The sequence below is a fragment of the Artemia sp. Qi Xiang Cuo genome, chromosome 5, assembly GCF_049724085.1.
Source record: "Artemia sp. Qi Xiang Cuo chromosome 5, ASM4972408v1, whole genome shotgun sequence".
Taxonomy (NCBI): Eukaryota; Metazoa; Arthropoda; class Branchiopoda; order Anostraca; family Artemiidae; genus Artemia; species Artemia sp. Qi Xiang Cuo.
The window spans coordinates 523333-541053 of NC_142798.1; the positions used below are offsets into that span (position 1 = coordinate 523333).

Genomic DNA, 17721 nt, shown 5'->3' on the forward strand with positions numbered 1-17721 from the left:
GACGATATATAATGGAACTATCACTTACTTTTTATTTGGTAGCATACATCAAAATTATCTCTAACACATTTTAATAAGATCTCCCACCGGAGGTTTGACATGAAATGACATAAGCGATAAAATTTTAGGGAAAGGTAAAATTCATTAAATGTATCACGTTGTTGAAATTGAAAGGGCGTATCTGATCCTTTTTTTTCGAAAAAAAGTGAGAAGGCGATAGAAATCTCCCTAATGGGCCTTTATTCACCTGTTGTGTATGCAGGGGTGTAAATATCATACTCCACAGGCAAGGCCGTATCCAGGGGGTACGGAGTTTGACCCCCCCCCTGAACAAAATCCTTGATGCACCCTTGTTCATCATTTTATAATCATTTTAGGGTCACAAAATTTATAATTAATAATCTAACGGTTATAATCATTTTATAATTTTTGAAATTTCATTTTTGTTAAAATACAGTAGAGGGCGCAGTTAGCAGGTAGCTGCAACCTAGTAAAGAGGGCGCGGTAGCTGCAACCTAGTAAAGAGCGAACCACAGCCCATAGTAACCAAAAGTTAAAAATCGTGTTTAGAAAAAAGTTACCATCTGACATGGATTCAGACATGGTGATTATTATTTGGGTTTGTCTTAAAAGTAATAAACATTTAAAGGCACTTTTAACAGCGTAAAAGTAAAGCATTTTTAGATTATTGCTTTATTTATTTACTTTTTCGTTTAATTTGGCATCACTTCTGCACAATGAGCTAAGCTCAACGATTGACTGTCATTTTGGATCTGAAAAAGACATTTCATGATTATTTTGTAGACAAGTTCGAAGCGAAGGAATCTTACTAGTATTAAGACTACAGACTTGCTTTAAAATTTGTATCACAACTTGAAATTCTCTGTTTGATAGAGAGAAATAACTGGACTTCCAGAGTGCGTCTTATGGTGAATGTGTTCTTCATTTCGAGTAATACTAGGTGAGACAAGGATATTAGCATACCTGATAAATCAATCCATTATTTTTTATGCTGTTTAATGACTGTAAACTTATTATTTTTATGACTAAGTTTTTAAGATAATTTTAATATTATACTGAAAGTCACTCATATCACAGCTCCTCTTGGGTTTTTTAAATTATTTCCTTTAAGAAACCTATAGATGTGTTACAACTAGGCTAATTGTCCAATATGGAGACATGATAGAATCTTCGCAAACTTAAGAGATGCCTATCAACTATTATTAGTGATTGAAGTGTCAGGGATCAGTAATGAGCGGCCATTTAATAAATTTAAATTAAAATTTACGTACCTCCGATCGACTAAATTATTTAGTGTTAATGTGCATAAAACGTGAAGAATTAGAAGCAATCAATTGGAACCAAATAACTAATAATTTTCCAGAGGCTAAAGTAACAAAAGTCAGATTTAAATAATGAAAAATCTTGTTAATAAATGAAAACTTTGTTAAAATTTAGCCTGCAAATTTTTGGGAATCAAGATGGGGGCGCTAATCAATATTTTGCTCCGAGCGAGGGCCGGAACTGCCACTGAATAATTGTCGTGATTGTTGTCTTTTCTTTCTACTGGGCAAAAACCCGTTGTTGTTTTTTGGTTTCGTTTTGTTTTTTCTTGGGATTAGGCTATTCTCTTTGTCTAGTCATTACAGGCGAGTTTGACTTTAGACGTTCTATAATTTATTCATATATAGTAATTTTTGTCCGTTTTAAGTTTAAATTGTTACATGACTTTACTTTTTCTAAAGTAAGCTTTTAATGTAGCTCTTTACATTTCTTTGAACAACTTCCTTGTTTGCGAAAATATATATATATTTTCTAATTAATCTAAATAAAGGAGAGGTTAAATCTACCTACGGTAATGGGACGAAGAACTGAAAACAGGTATTTCTAGGACCATGTTCCCAAAATACAATTCCCTTAAAAAAACAACCTAAAGAACGTCTAGCCAGCCTTTTAGCGCTAACCATCTGACAAATGACATTCTGAAGAATTTACCTATATAAGATCTAGCACAAATATGAATGAACAGACAAGAAGTGACCCTTGTGTACCCGAAATTACCATTTTCCATGCCGTACAGCTCTTGTTTCTGGCAGTCCCATTCTGGGTTTATAAAAAGTCAGCAGAAGAAGGTGTTATGCGTCGATTGAGCCCTCTAATCATTGAAATACGAGTTTTTTTTATTTATTGTATGCGGAAATATGGTTGCGATTTTCCCACTTGGGCAATTTCAAAGCGACTCATAAGCAGGCATCCATCATACACTTTTCACGTTCACCAGTTTTTGTGTGTGTATCCTCCCTCCCTACAAATAAATTTTCAGGTACGCCCACAGTTTCAATATCTATTTCTACTAGGAATGAGTCAAGACCCCCATTCTATTTAGAAATGAACATTTCTTAAGCTTAAATGACGTTTCGCTAGTCAAGAATCAGTTAAATACAAATTTCATTTAGCTCCGCAAGAAATCGTTTTTCCGAAAGAAAGCCAGGCCTGAAACATCCGCTTTGGCATTCGGTTAGTGAGGCTTTTATCTGAAATTATGTTTCCGAGCCGTTTTAGATCAGTTACAAGTCCGGTGACATCAACTTTGTTTCTCGAGACCCTTTAGCACAAAGATGTGTATCTTAATTAAATCCCTCGTCATCTCTCACTACAGGCGTCTTTAATTCCAGCTTTGAAACTTCATAAAATTAGATGTTAGCATCACTGCTTTGTACAGTTTTATATGTTAACAATCTATCTACTCCCTTTAAACAAGCAATAATTGTGTAATTATGTATTTTTTTCTCGAAAAAGGCTCCATATTATTTTGAAAATCGACACTGGAATTTTCAGCTCTGAAAAAACAATTTAGATAGATCACGAGTTTGAGAATATTCGTTTAGAGTCTTAATTTTGGAAACACACTTATTGTGTAAATGATGTCACACGGCTGAGACTCACCTCTTGAGAAGGTCTTCGCGTAAGAATTATATTTGTTAACGTGAATGTCCGAAATCTGGCTAATGTCGACATTCACCGGTGAATGTTCGAAATTCCTTTTTCTCTGCTTGGATTCAATTAGTTTTCCCAGTCAGCTTTTTCAGTCTTATGCAAGCTATGATGGTCAAAGTTAGGTTAGATTATGTTAAATTTGGTTCTAAACATCAGAAATGAGTTAATAACTTAAATTAAGCTAACCTAACGCAGCCTAACCGAATCTAACCTAACCTGTCATCATCAAATTAGACCCCGGTGCCACGCCGGCGCATCAACTGAACACTGCCAACGAGAGGCCCGGTTGACCGCCGTCGAAGTGTCGCAACGCCGCCGGCTATTGGGACTTGTTCATTGTCTTGGGTATTTTTGGATTTCTCATAGGCTACTGGCTTAATTTGGCTTTTGTGTGTGCTCCCTTTTAATTAGATTCCTTGGATCTTATTGAATGTCACTGCAAATCTATTATTTATTATTACAACTATTATGCAAGGGTCCTGAAACGCCACAGCCATTTCGTTTCTACCAGATTTCTACTTCTCTTGATGAATAACGAAGAAGACAAGCGTCAAGCCAGCGACTTGCGAAGTTTTTTACCTCATTAATAGGCCCGAATCTGTTGTAAATTCAAGCTGGGATTTGAGAAAGACCCAAGAAAACATTAATGTTTGCGGTAAACATTGATCACGCCGGCGGCGCGCCGCCGGCGGCACAAAATAATCATCGGAGGCGCGCCGAAGCTGCTATTTTTGGCCCCACTGCCGCTGGACTTTCCTTATCAGCGTGGCGGCGAGGTCTACATCAAACCTTGCATTAAATTGAAAAATCTGACTGGCGACGCTAACTAAATCCATGGAGAAAAAAGGGTATTTCTAGCATTCACCGGTGAATGTCGACATTCATCAATTTGCAGATATTCACGGTAAAATATTAAATAAAGAAGAAAAATAAACTTATTTTGGCTGGAGACAAAAAATTAAATTCATTCTAAACAACAATTGCAAACAATTTTCTTAAAACCCTGACATATTTTAACAGTTTAGTAGTCTGGTGCGTTAACTTAAAAAAAAAACTAAAATATATATAACTTGAAGGGAATTGATCATATCCTTATTACAGAGCGAAATCAGTCTTTTTTTTACGAACGGTGCACTAAACAGTTTAAGCATAAAAATATGCCAAGAGGAAGACCCAAAAATCGAAAATTTACAATTGCTATAGCCTAAATGATTCTTCGAAAGAAGAGGAATTTTTTGTTGAATCACCTGAACCATCAAACGTGATAGGACCAAGGGAACGACCTGAAAAAAACATAAATCCACAATGGGTGAAAATTAACAGCCAGAATCATCAAATGAGACAATACCGATCCGAGCAGCTAAAGTAAAGGGTATTTAAAAATGTCTGAAGAAATGAAAATCCAAAATGAAGAACAAAGAAATGTGCGGTTAGAAGAAATGAAAAAAGAGGAATACAACGAATCAAAAAAGGATGTGAAGAACATAGAAACATATGGTTAGAAGATTAGCGACAGCGAGAATCAGAACGAGTTATAAAATAAAAAAGAAGAGCAAAGACATATGCGATTAGAAGACTCGTGACAACAAGGATCAAAACGAATCAAAAATAAAAGTTAAGAACAAAGAAATGTATGGTTTGAAGACAAGCGACAGCGAAAATTAGAACGAGTCAAAAACGAAAGTCAAGAACAGAGAAATATGAGGTAGAAAGACAAGCGACAGGTCACAATCTTCGATACTAAAAAGCAGTGGCACAGAACCAAGTACAAACCTACAAAGATGCCATAAACTACGCTAGTGTTAACGAGAATCAATGTGTATAAGCCTGCCGTGTGCCAGGTGCTGAGGTTTGCCCGCAGGGCTCCCTATACTAATCTCTTTAAACGAGCAATTGTGTATACATTTATTTTTAAGAAATTCTTGGAAGTGGCTCCATATTTTTTTCCTTTTTTTTGAAAATTGACATCCCTGAGATTTTCTGTCTTGAAACGATCGAGATAGGTCACGAGTTTAAGAACCCAAGTCGTTTAGAGCCTTTAAAAAAAAAACACATTTTGAATGACGTCATATTTAAGAGGACATTTCGAGAGCATAAATTACATCATTCACCCCCCCCCCCCTCCCCGAAGAGTGGTCGTATTCTTTTTCGAATCTGTGACGCATGGAAAATTACAAAAGATGACAAATGACTCTGAATAGCTAAAGAAAAGGCATAGAACAAGAAACAGCAAAAATCACGTTTAAATAAGAAGGGAAACGTTGCACAACGAAATCTGCTGTTAGAAGACAGAGCAAAATTATAGTGGAATGAAGGAACGTATTGGTTTAGCGTGTGTGAGTCCGAGAAAGATAAACAGAAAGAAGGATTTGGTTCCAAGCCAGAATTACTCAACTCAATCAAAATTGTTGATTTTTCACCCTATAATGAAGAAGTGTTATTTTAGCGCCTACGAAGATAGACAGGAAGGAGAAAATGAATTCAAGCCAGGGGCGTAATTTGCTATGGGACAGCGGGGCAACTCACCCTTCCAGACCTCGATTTTCCACCCCCGCTCCAGAACTTGGTTTGCCCCTCCCCCTCCCAGACCCCAGTTTGCCCCCCGCCTGAAATTTAGTTTCTTCCAAAATCTTATCAAAACTAAGATAAACCTGCATATTTCAAGCATCGACAGAAACAGATAAGTTTTTTAGTACATATTTACCTTTATAGTACTATAAGCTACCTTTATATAGTACTATAAATCAGGTAACTTAGGCGAAAGTGCAAAGAAATTTTTTCGGTCGAAATTTCTGAATTGAAATTATACAACATCAATAAACTAAAACAAAAAGAAATAGACAGAAAAATTTTCATCTGTGTAATCAGTTTTTAAATAATGTATTGAATGTGTGAAGGAAAGAGCAGCTATTACTACTACTACTACTACTACCACTAACAACCCACTGCAGCACCAAGCCACCTGAAGCCAAAACAGCTACGCACGCTCCTTCTCTGTCCCAATCTATTAAAAGCATCCCTCTTTAAACGACGAAATCTGCGGTTAGAAGACAAGCGACGGCATATCCACCAAGTATATTCTGGAACTGGAAAATGGATATATTAAAAAAAAATGACTTAAATTAAATCGAATTACCTGAGGATAGGCATTTCCTCAAACTCGTGACCTATCTAGATCGTTCTTTCAGGCCAAAAGATCCTACAATGTCAATTTTCCCCCCAAAAAATATGAAGCCGTCTTCGAAAAAAAAAATTATACATACAAGCATAAATTAATAAATATACAATTACTGCTCGTTTAAATATATATATATATATATATATATATATATATATATATATATATATATATATATATATATATATATATATATATATATATATATATATATATATATATATATATATATATATATATATATATATATATATATATATATATATATATATATATATAATTACTATTATATATATATATCTTAATTACTATTGCTCGTTTAGAAACAGGGTACTGTTTTACAAAATAGTAAGCGCGGGACAATTGTATTAAAAATCAGATAGGATAAAACCCGGTACTTATACAAGACGCTGTATAAAGATACGCATTACAAAGGGTTTCTCACACCGGGAACTATATTTAAACTTTAGTTTTTTGGGGTTTAGGGGGACTAAAAGGTACATAAGTTGGGTTGATTAGGTTAGGTTATGCATTTAATATATGCTATAATTTACCCCCCCCCTAATGTGCAAACATATAGCCTAATGTGCAAATATATAGCCCAAGTTTGTTTCTGAACTATTATATTTTCATCCTATTTCGTTTTATTTCATTAGTGTTAACGAAACTGCACTTTTCGCGCGTTTACCGCTTTGTAAAACAGTACCAAAGATATATAATATATATATATATATATATATATATATATATATATATATATATATATATATATCTTTGGTACTGTTTTACAAAGCGGTAAAGCGCGCGAAAAGTGCAGTTTCGTTAACGCTAATGAAATAAAACGAAATAGGATTAACATGTAATAGTTCAGAAACAAACTTGGGCTATATATTTGCACATTAGGCTATATGTTTGCACATTAGGGGGGTGGGGGGTAAAGTAAAGCATACATTAAATACGTAACCTAACGTAACCTATATATATATATATATATATATATATATATATATATATATATATAATCCTCGGTTTATTCTTTCTAAGTCGAAAACATTCAGAATGTGCAAAGTTTGCATGACATATTCCCCATTTTTCCCACGAGGGAAATTCTTATATCTTACTCTATCTTTCTCGCAGGTTTATCACTAACAGCCGTATTGTTTCCGTTGAAAGACCGCTTTTTCTATCTCTAATGGTATCCATTCAGACTTAGCTTTTTCGTGTTTTGTTACGAGGCTATGCACGTTCTTATCAGTTAGATGTTAGATAAAACTCATTTCATTCTTCCCTTTTATCTACACGCAGATCAGCGCCGGTTTGGCCTCGCCATGCTATCTCAAATCTCTATTGCTTACTATCTGCTTATCGACTCCCAGTAATTTCCCCATGATGCATGCTGAATTAATTTATCTCAAAGAGGGATCTTAATTCACTTTATCAATATACTTGATCTGCGATTTATATCAAAGTGAAGACCCAAGTAGCATTCGGTGTAATTTGAAATTGGTGGTCTCACTCAATTGACAGGTAAGCAGTCAAGTTGGATGAAACTATGAAATTTACTATTTGTCAATATTGACATGTCTCGCCTCTTGGTTTTTCTTCTTATCCTTCTATCTAGCTTAATAGGGTGCAATTCACAAGGGCGGATCCAGGATTTTACTAATTTTTGACTCAGTTTTCGACTAATTTTACTGATTTTTACCTAGGTTTTACTAATTTTCGACTCGGTCAAAAAATTCGGGGGGGGGGGGGTTCAAACCGGGTAACCCCCCCCCCCTGGATATTTCAAAGGATATATTATATTATATCCATATTTATATTTCATTATATTCCATATCATATTTAAAGAAGAGCCTCCTTTATATTTCGGTGCGACAATGAAGCACGTACGCACGAATATTTTTGAGAGGGGGGACTAATAATAAGAAACAAGTTTTAGTTGATAATTTGAATAACTAGTTCCCTGAAATTTGAGGATATTTTTTTTCGGAGAGATAGGGCCCCATGGTACCCCCTACTTACGTCCATGTGGCAATATGTAATGAAACAAGAATGTTTGGCTGCTTAGTTTTAATTGAAAAATGACTAAGAACGTTTTGCCCGTAAACATCATAAATATATTCATCTGGGTAGGGAGGGAAGCAGCCTTCCTACGAAAAGGAAGAGTCGCAAATTTACAATTCAGTTCATCAATATGCATTAGATCCTCGTTTGTGTTAAAAATAAAACTTCCAAGTAGCCAACCAAGTATTTTGAAATTTATGGTCGCACTCAATTGACAAATTAAAATTAAAATAGCGGCCCCAGAAGATCAGGAGAGGGTGCATTCGAACGGCAATTAAAAGTTCTAGTTCCCTTTTTAGATTGCCAAAAACATTGAAGGGCATGTACCCCTTCCCCCGCCATTTTTCTCCAAAGTTTTTCGATCAAAATTTTGAGATAGTCATTTTGTTCAAAATAGTTGAAACATCCTATAACTAGATCTTTAGGGATAACTTGGCTTTTTTTTTAATTTAATACATTACCAAAGTTAATGTTCAATATATGTCTGAATGAAATTCATATTAGACTCAGGTTTGTCATACGTTTGAAACGAAGGATCAGGTCCTGTGGAAAGTAGTTTTCCTTCAATAAAGAATGCTAGAAAAACAATAAAATACTGGGAGATGGAACACCACTGTCATCCTTCTTATTAGAGGTACCAACCAACAGTACAATTCTTGGGAACCAAAAAATCACTTTGAAAATATGCTGATGCGAAGAATCTAATGCGCACCCGCCTGGAAAAGTGCTTAAATAATGCGTATGCGCCCTATCAGGCAACACTGATTGTCATCAGCTGATAGAGGTTTATTAGTTCTGTAGAAGATTTAACTTTAAAAGAAAGGGTGCCTACACCTAGAGACACGTTAGATTGTTTAATCTGTGGTGAAAATAACTATGATTTGTGTCATGTTCCTTGCATATTTCAAGAACTCTCGTCTTCAAGGAGAACTTTTTAGTGTTTACTTCCAGATATTTTGAAATCAACAAATTTCCATATAATTATGTAATTTGAAACAGTCGTAGAAATGCGGGAATTCTAAAAAAAATAAATGAGCTTCATACTTAGAATTATTGTTTTAGCTTAACATGTTTTGTAATTGTGTCATTTCTCATTGGCTTTCAATAGCCTATACGAATCCCTGTATTTTATAAAAATAGGGCTATTCTTTTGCATTCTCATAAAATATACCTATTTACTGTATTTTCATTGAAAAATAACTTTTTTTGGCACTTTAATTGAATAAAATAAAAAATAAGAACCCCCTGCTACCATATTTAAAAAATATGTTTGCCTCAACCTCCCTATATTTTCACGAATCGATGTCATAGTGGTCCCATTAGGGAGAAGGCACTGGCGTCCATTCCCGATAATGAATGGGGAGAGCAAACGGTAATTTTCAAGGTCTAGTGGGGAAGGGTAATTTTGTTGTTGTCTTTTTCAAACATCTTTTATAACTGGCCTTAATTTGAAAGATTTTTTTTGCATTTGGGGATGATACCCCCCCCCCCGTAACCCCTCTAGCTACACGAAGGCGAAATAATGATGAACACTTCTTATGTTTTTCTTTCTTCTGGTCATACAACCCCGAATGGTATAGTCGAGTGAAGAGTTATAAAAGAGCAAAGTGATGTTTTGATGTATTTAGACATGTTAAATGTGGTAAAAGAAAATGCTATCTAGCCATCCAAAGAGAAGTGTCAGTTTAGCACCAATAACGTCACCAAGAGAGCCCTTGCTGAGTGATGAGTATCTATTGGTGAGAGACAAGACAAGAATCCCTATGTAGGCCAATACACATCCAGATTTTGGAGCAGAGACAACCTGAGGATTTATCCTGGGAAGGGAGTATAAGACAGCAAAACGTATGGTTAAAGCTCCAGATCTAGATTTATCAAACAGTTCGTGGTAACGAACTGTAAGTAAGGAGCGACCCGGCTCAATGGTAACCGAAACTCCAGAAATCGGGATCTACGGGATGTATCTAACAATAGATACATCAAAAGAATCAGATTTTAATGTTGGTTTCAAATATATAAGTTTCATCAAGTTTAGTCCTACCCATCAAAAGTTACGCGCCTGAGAAAATGTGCCTGATTTTAAAAAAAGGAGGGAAACACCCCCTAAAAGTTATAGAACCCTAATGAAAATCACACCATCATATTCAACGTATCAGAGAACCCTACTGTAGAGGTTTCAAGCTCATATCTACAAAAATGTGGAATTTTGCATTTTTGCCAGGAGGAAGATCACGGATGCGTGTTTTTTTTCCCAGGGGTGATCGTATCGACCCAGTGGTCCTAGAATATCGTGAGAGGGCTCATTGGAACAGAAATTAAAAGTTCCAGAGCCCTTTTTAAGTGACCAAAAAAATGGAGGGCAACTAGGCCCTCTCCCACGCACATTTTTTTCCCAAAGTCACCCGTTCAAGATTTTGAGATAGCCATTTTTTTCAGCATAGTCGAAAATATGATAACTATGTCTTTTAGGATGACTTAATCCCCCCAAATATCTGGGGGGAGGGCTGAAAGTTATGAACTTTACCCAATGTTAACATATAGTATTGGTTATTAGGAAGTATACAGACGTTTTCAGGGGGATTTTTTCTGGTAGCGGGGGAGGGGGGTTGGTCAGGGGTTATGTGGGAGGATCTCTCCATGAAGGAAGCTATCATGTGGGAAGGGACATCGTTATGAAGGGGGCGCCGGATTTCCCATCATTATTTAAAAAAATATCAGAAATTAAATAAAAAAAAACAAGTTTTTCAACTGGAAGTAAGGAGCAACATCAAAACTTGAAACGAACATAAAATATTACGTATATGATTGGGTTTACCCCCTAGTCAATACCTCGCTCTTTAAGCCAAATATTTTTTTAGTGCTTTCATAAGAGCTGTTTATTCTAATTAAAGGCCTTTGTGATTAAGGGGTCATTTTTAAAGAATTGGAACAAAATTCGGACTTTAGCTTACTAACCCCCTAATATAGGCTACGTATTAAGAATATATGAATACAGAAGTTCCTTACGTAAGTTAATTTGTAAGTTACGTATATTTATTACTAATAAAAACGTTAGTAAATAAAATTAAACAAGTTTCGAGAAAGCCATTTAACCAAATAAAAGTAAAATTAATACGAAAATTTTGTTGTAACTATTCATGAACGGTGAGCCAAAATCAAAATCTGCATTAATTCAAAAACGTTCAAAAATTAAATAAAAAAACAAGTTTTTTTAACTGAAAGTAAGGAACGACGTTAAAACTTAAAACGAACAGAAATTGTTCCGTATATGAAAGGGGCTGTCCCCTTCTCAACGCCTCGCTCTTTACGCTAAAGTTTGACTTTCTCAGAACTATTTTTTTAAACAATAAAAAACTTTAGCATAAAGAGCGAGGCGCTGAGGAGGGGACAGCCCCTTTCATATACGGAACAATTTCTGTTCGTTTTAAGTTTTAAGGTCGTTCCTTACTTTCAGTTAGAAAAACTTGTTTTTTATTTAATTAACTACAAAAAAGGTGTATATTGTCTATGGACATGCGCAGGTGAAGCCTCAGCCACTCCCTTCCCCTCCAAAAAAGTTCTAAATCTTCGCATATTTCTGATTTAAAATTATAGATAGAATTCAGGTAAAGTTGGAGGGGGGTAGTTGCGCCACCTCCTCCAATAGTTTGGATGGAAAAAATATTATAGTTAATGTTGGATAAAAAAAACTGGAGCTATGCCCCTGGAAATAGATGTAGGCTACTGCTCAAATAAGACACAAGGAAAGTGTTCTAAGCCTCATACCTTTGCTCAATCCTTTGCCCAATTGATGCGAGAACTTTGGATGTGTTCGACCACCGCTGCCTTCGTTACATCCTCCGCATTAAGAGATGGGACAGGATTTCCAATAGTGAAGTAAGGAGTCGCTGTGGCCAATCAGAAGAGCTATCGCTTATCATTAAAAGACGTCGCCTGAAACTCCTCGGCCACACATTGCGCCGTCTCGAAGGCACGATATGTCGAGACGTCCTTGTCTGCGAACCAGCCCCCTCCTGGAAACGTAAACCAGGAGGGCAAAAGAAGAACCTGTGGCAAACATTCAAGGAGGACTTGGAACCGTGGGGAGGATTCAGGAGACACGGTCGGAGATGGGACAAATACTGGCTGAAGATCGCCGGAGAAGCTGCAGCCGACAGGTCCAAGTGGTCGTCGGAAGTCATCCCAAGATCCTTTGGTGCCGGGCAGGACAGTTCATCGTCTGGTTCCCGCCGAAAGTAAAAAGTAAGTAAAGTCAATCCTGATTTATAAGGTCTTAAAGATTTGAACAGACCTGCAGTCAATGCACTTTTTAGCCCTAAAACAAGGAAAGAGCAGAGATAGTAGCTTGATAACACCTTCCAAGGCATTAAGCTGCGTTAGGCCCTGGATTCACTCCTTAAGTTCCATTCAGCTAATTTCCAAGTTAACAAGGAGCTTCTGAACTAGAACTCTTCAAAAATTAGTTTTTTTCTTAATTATTCGCTCCCCTCCTGTGATAAATTCCCACGTATATGCCGGATATTCTCTCTAGACTACAAAAAAAACTTTGTTTTGGGGCACGGTTTTAACATATTAAAAATATCCCCCTTCCCCCGGAAAATACCCCCAGCGGAAATCCCCCCCCCCCGCCAGAAAACACGGTTTTCCAAATTTGAGAATTTTATTTGAGTTTTTTTTTAAGATGAATTTAGGCTATACACCCGAAGTATCTTAATAATTTAGAAAAAAAACTGCAATGAATTTTCTGCCTCAAAAAGTCTAAGAAGGTTTAGCTTTCCTTTGAAAGCATAGTTGGCTTTGGGATCAACAAATTCTTAATGTTTAAGTTATTACGGACGAAAGCGTTGTCAAATTCTACGAGTTAGTTTTTCTTATCTTTCAAGCGTAAAACAACCGCAAATCACCATCAATAAATAAATAAAACCCAGAACGAGCAGAAATTACTGAGTACGAAATTACAAAACGAGGAAAAATATCCCCCCTCACGAAAAATTTCCACACGAAAATTTTCCAAGAAAGTTTAAACTTACCTCTCATATACATCAGAAATAACGGTAAAATTCTACTTTTGGGCTATATATTTGCACATTAGGGGGGTGGGGTGTTGGTTAAAGCATGGCATATATTAAATACGTAACCTTACCTAACCTAGGTACCTTCCCTCCCTCCTAAACCCCAAAAAAACACAGTTTAATATTGTATACGCAATGAAAGCCTTGCTATCATTGCCTGCTCTATAACAGTTAAGACGTCAAAAACGGGTTTTAACATTGCCTAGTCTATAGTGATTAACCCGAGAGGCCCGCGTAATAGGATAGTACCTTTACCCCCACCCTCCCTAATGTGCAAATATATACCCTGAATAGGTATATATAGGGGTGGGGGTAAAATTCATTTCCGACAAAAATGATAGGCTATATGAATAACGAAAAAGTTACTTATATTTAACCATTAGGAGGAGCGTGCGCCGTGGTAAAGCAAACTTGAAACGCACATGAATGTTATAGGCTATTTGGATTCAGGATGCAATTCTCGCTAATTGCGATAAGCTAATCAATTTATCGAATAAAGATATATGTTTAAACTCACCCTCTCTTGTTAGGCTAGCCCCTAAATATCCACTCAGCCAACTGTTCAAACCTCTTCTAGGTTTAAGAAGGCGTTCATTCAAGAACTGAATTAAGTTGTCAACTGCGAAAGGATAGAATTCATTTGTCGTGTGCAAGTCTTTGCGTCTGCGTTGGTACTGAAGAAACAATCTGATAAAAACGGAGAATGATAAGGATGTTGATAACGAGATGATAAGAGCGAGACATATGGCGTCTATCAACCATGAGCTGGGTTTATAATCAACATGAAAAATTGTTGTCGAATATCCCTGAAATGTTGTAAGTTAATTAATAATCAGTAAAATTTTGATATACCCTAGGCAAACATTGAAATCACATAGCAAAAAAAATACATATGCCATCAATTATGCAATCAACATTCTTTCCAAATATAATAATTACTATTGTCACGAAAACAGTGGCGTAATTTCTTTAAAATCCTGGGGGGAGGGGGCCAAAGTTGAAGTCAATTTTCTCAAATCAAGAGAAAATGACAGTGGAAACTGAAAATGAGTCATATATTACCATAAAGGCAAATATATCATGGTTGCAGAGCAGCAGCTGCAACCTAGTAAAGAGCGAACCATAGCCCATAGTAACTAAAACTTAAAAAACGCGTTTTGAAAAAAACTGCCTAGTGAAGAAAAAAATTGCCATCTGACACCGACTCAGGAATAGTAGCTATTATTTTGGTATTGTTCTATTAGCTGGAAACCGCGCAAGAAATGAAGTTTGGTTAATGCTAATGAAATAAAACAAAATAGGATGAAAATATAATAGCTTAGAAACAAATTTTGGCTATATACTTGCACATTAGGGGGGAGGGGGTATAACATAGCATATTTTAAATACGTAACCTAACCTAGGTCCCGTTTTCTCCCTAAACCCCAAAAAACTAAACTTTAAATACTGCAAACGCAGTGAGAAACGACTGATTGCAATGAAATTCTCTGTTGAAACGACCTATTTGACTAGTTTCTTTTATCATCTATCTTGAATGGCTTCCAGCTAATAGAACAGTACCATTATTTCGGTTCGTCTTAAAAGTCAAAGTCTATTTCGAAAAGAAATTTATGGTGATTTCGAAAAAAATCCTGAAACCCCTCGAAAATGGCGTCAAATCAGAACTAAAAATGCACTATTGGAATCAGTATCGTTGAAAACCCTTGACAGGGAAATTACTGTCCCCCTCCTTGAATAACAAGGAAATTCAATTTTTGCATCAGTAGTACTGATCAGTCTGTCTCCCGTTTTTTTTTTGTTTTTTTTTTTGTTTTTTTTTCAGCAGGTCTAGCGGGTTATCAGAAAATCATAGAGAGATACTTATGGCTCATTCAAAAGCTATTTCTCATGTGTATGTGTTTTTTATAAATTCCGCCATCTGCAAGTGCCATATGTCACTAAAATGACACTTTTTGTGCCATCTGTCAAGGGGTGGGGCTAGCAGGCTACCAAAACATCGTAGACAGGTTTTTAGTGCTCATATAGAAGATATTGCTCATATCTACGTTTTCCCATTAAATTCCACCCTCTGCAAGTTCCAAATGGCACTAAAAACGGCACTTTTGGTGCCATGTCTCAAGTGGAAAAGCTAGAGCTGTTGGGCTAGCATAATTTTTAAGAGTTATGTTTAATGACTCATTTGAAAGCTATTGCTCATATTTACGTGTTTTTTTTTTTGTTTTGTTTTACCAATTCTACGTTTTGCAAGTGCGATATAAGACAGAAAACAACAACTCTTGGTGCCACTTCTTAAGTGGAAAGGCTCTGAAGTACAAAACAAATACTATTGTAATAGTAATGTTCCAGAACCCTTAACTGAAGGTTTACAAGAACCCCTCCCGTACACTCCCCTCCCTTAGTAAGTTTCATAAATTGTCTGCTTACCAGTAAGCTACTGCAACGTTAGCGTGCTACCACACCTTTGTAGATAGATGTTTAATGATTAGAGTGCTAACTTATACTTTTCTTGCTGCCATAGGAATTCCCATGCTATTTGCTTGCTGCCATACAAATCTCCATTCTATTTGCCGAGACATATAGGAAAAACATTTCCAGAGTATGTAATTATGGATTTGCTTGCCTTCTGTTCCTTGGCGTATATCCGGAGCAAGTAATTATGGATTTGGTTGTATTATGTTCCTTCTTATGCAACTATTAGGGCTTATGTTTCCTCTCATGCTATTCTAAGGGCTTATGTTCCCTTCTATGTTATTTCAAGGGCTTATGTCCCCTCCCATGCTTTTATAGGAGCTTATGCTCCTTCCTATGCTATTATAAAGGATAATGGTCTTTGGTGTCTTTCCAGAGAGTGTACTTGACGATGGAGAAAAAGAGTTAAAGTGATTATCAAATACGAGCGGGGATTCCCCGCTGTTTTTTTTTTTTAATCGAAAATTATAGATTTTCAAATTGCGTATTTAGGATTGGTTTTTATTGACATTTTTGCAAAAAGGGATAAGGAATTATCAAATTGGACACTATGAACGACACTAATTAATGTTTTGTATAATAGGAGTGTGATTGATTCTAATTAGAGATTGTATAATTTTTTAACATGAAATCTCTGAATAAAATATTTTTTGGGGGAGATGGGTTGATTGTGTATTGTATAATACACAAGTGATGTTTGGACAGTGTTGTCAATTTAAAATAGTTTAATGTTATACTATACGAAGAAGTTGATACTAAGAGGGGTGTAGATGATAAGAAAGGAATTGTAATAACGGATAGCTTTACTTCTTTGATGGGTTCCGTATAATACACAAGTGATGTTTGGACAGTGTTGTCAATTTAAAATAGTTTAACGTTATACTATACGAAGAAGTAAAACGAACTTTTTGTGTTAAATAAGTTATTCTTGTATCTTTTAAAAGAGCTTTAAGGGGTTTGAGAGACTCTGTTGCCTAATTCCGTGTGGTTTTTCTTTACTTAGTGCCCATTAAAAACGAAATTTTTATTTTAAATAAGTAGTTCTTGTATATTTTAAAAGAGCTTTAAGGAGTTTGAGAAACTCTGTTGCCTGATTCCGTGTGGTTTTTCTATACTTGGTGCCCAATAAAACGAAATTTTTGTGTTAAATAATTAGTTCTTGTATCTTTTAAAAGAGTTTTACAGGGTTTGAGAGGCTCTGTTGCCTGATTCCGTGTGATTTTTCTTTACTTGGTGCCCATTAAAAACTATATTTTTGTCTTAAATAAGTAGTTCTTGTATCTTTTAAAAGAGCTTTACTGGGTTTGAGAGACTCGGTTGCCTGATTCGGTGTGGTTTTTCTTTACTTAGTGCCCATTAAAAACGAAATTTTTGTGTTAAATAAGTAGTTTTTGGATCTTTTAAAAGAGCTTTACGGGGTTTGAGAGACTCGGTTGCCTGATTCCGTGTCGTTTTTATTTACTTTGTGCCCATTAAAAACGAAATTTTTGTGTTAAACAAGTAGTTCTTGTATCTTTTAAAAGAGCTTTACAGGGTTTGAGAGACTCGGTTGCCTGATTCCGTTTTGTTTTTCTTTACTTGGTGCCCATTAAAAATGAAACTAGTGTCTTAAATAAATAGTTCTTGTATCTTTTAAAATAACTTTCCTGGGTTTGAGAGACTCAGTTGCCTGATTCCGTGTGGTTTTCTTTACTTAGTGCTCATTAAAAACGAAGTGTTTGTGTTAAATAAGTAGTTCTTGTATCTGTTAAAACAGTTTTAAGGCGTTTGAGAGACACGGTTGCCTGATTCCGTGTGGTTTTTCTTTACTTGGTGCCCATTAAAACCGAAATTTTTGTGTTAAATAAGTAGTTATTGTATCTGTTAAAAGAGCTTTACGGGGTTTGAGAGACTCGGTTGCCTGATTCCGTGTGGTTTTTCTTTACTTGGTGCCCATTA

At 35.9% G+C, this 17721-nt stretch overlaps 1 protein-coding gene across 1 annotated transcript in view; it reads right to left on the reverse strand.

Moving 5' to 3' along the window:
* Positions 1-14035, reverse strand: part of ush (Zinc finger protein ush) — a 55167-nt gene extending 41132 nt beyond the window's left edge. Inside the window, exon 1 of the mRNA XM_089088668.1 lies at positions 13832-14035. The gene's annotated coding sequence lies outside the window, so the exon portion shown is untranslated. The remainder of the gene's footprint in view (positions 1-13831) is intronic.
* Positions 14036-17721: the final 3686 nt, after the last annotated feature.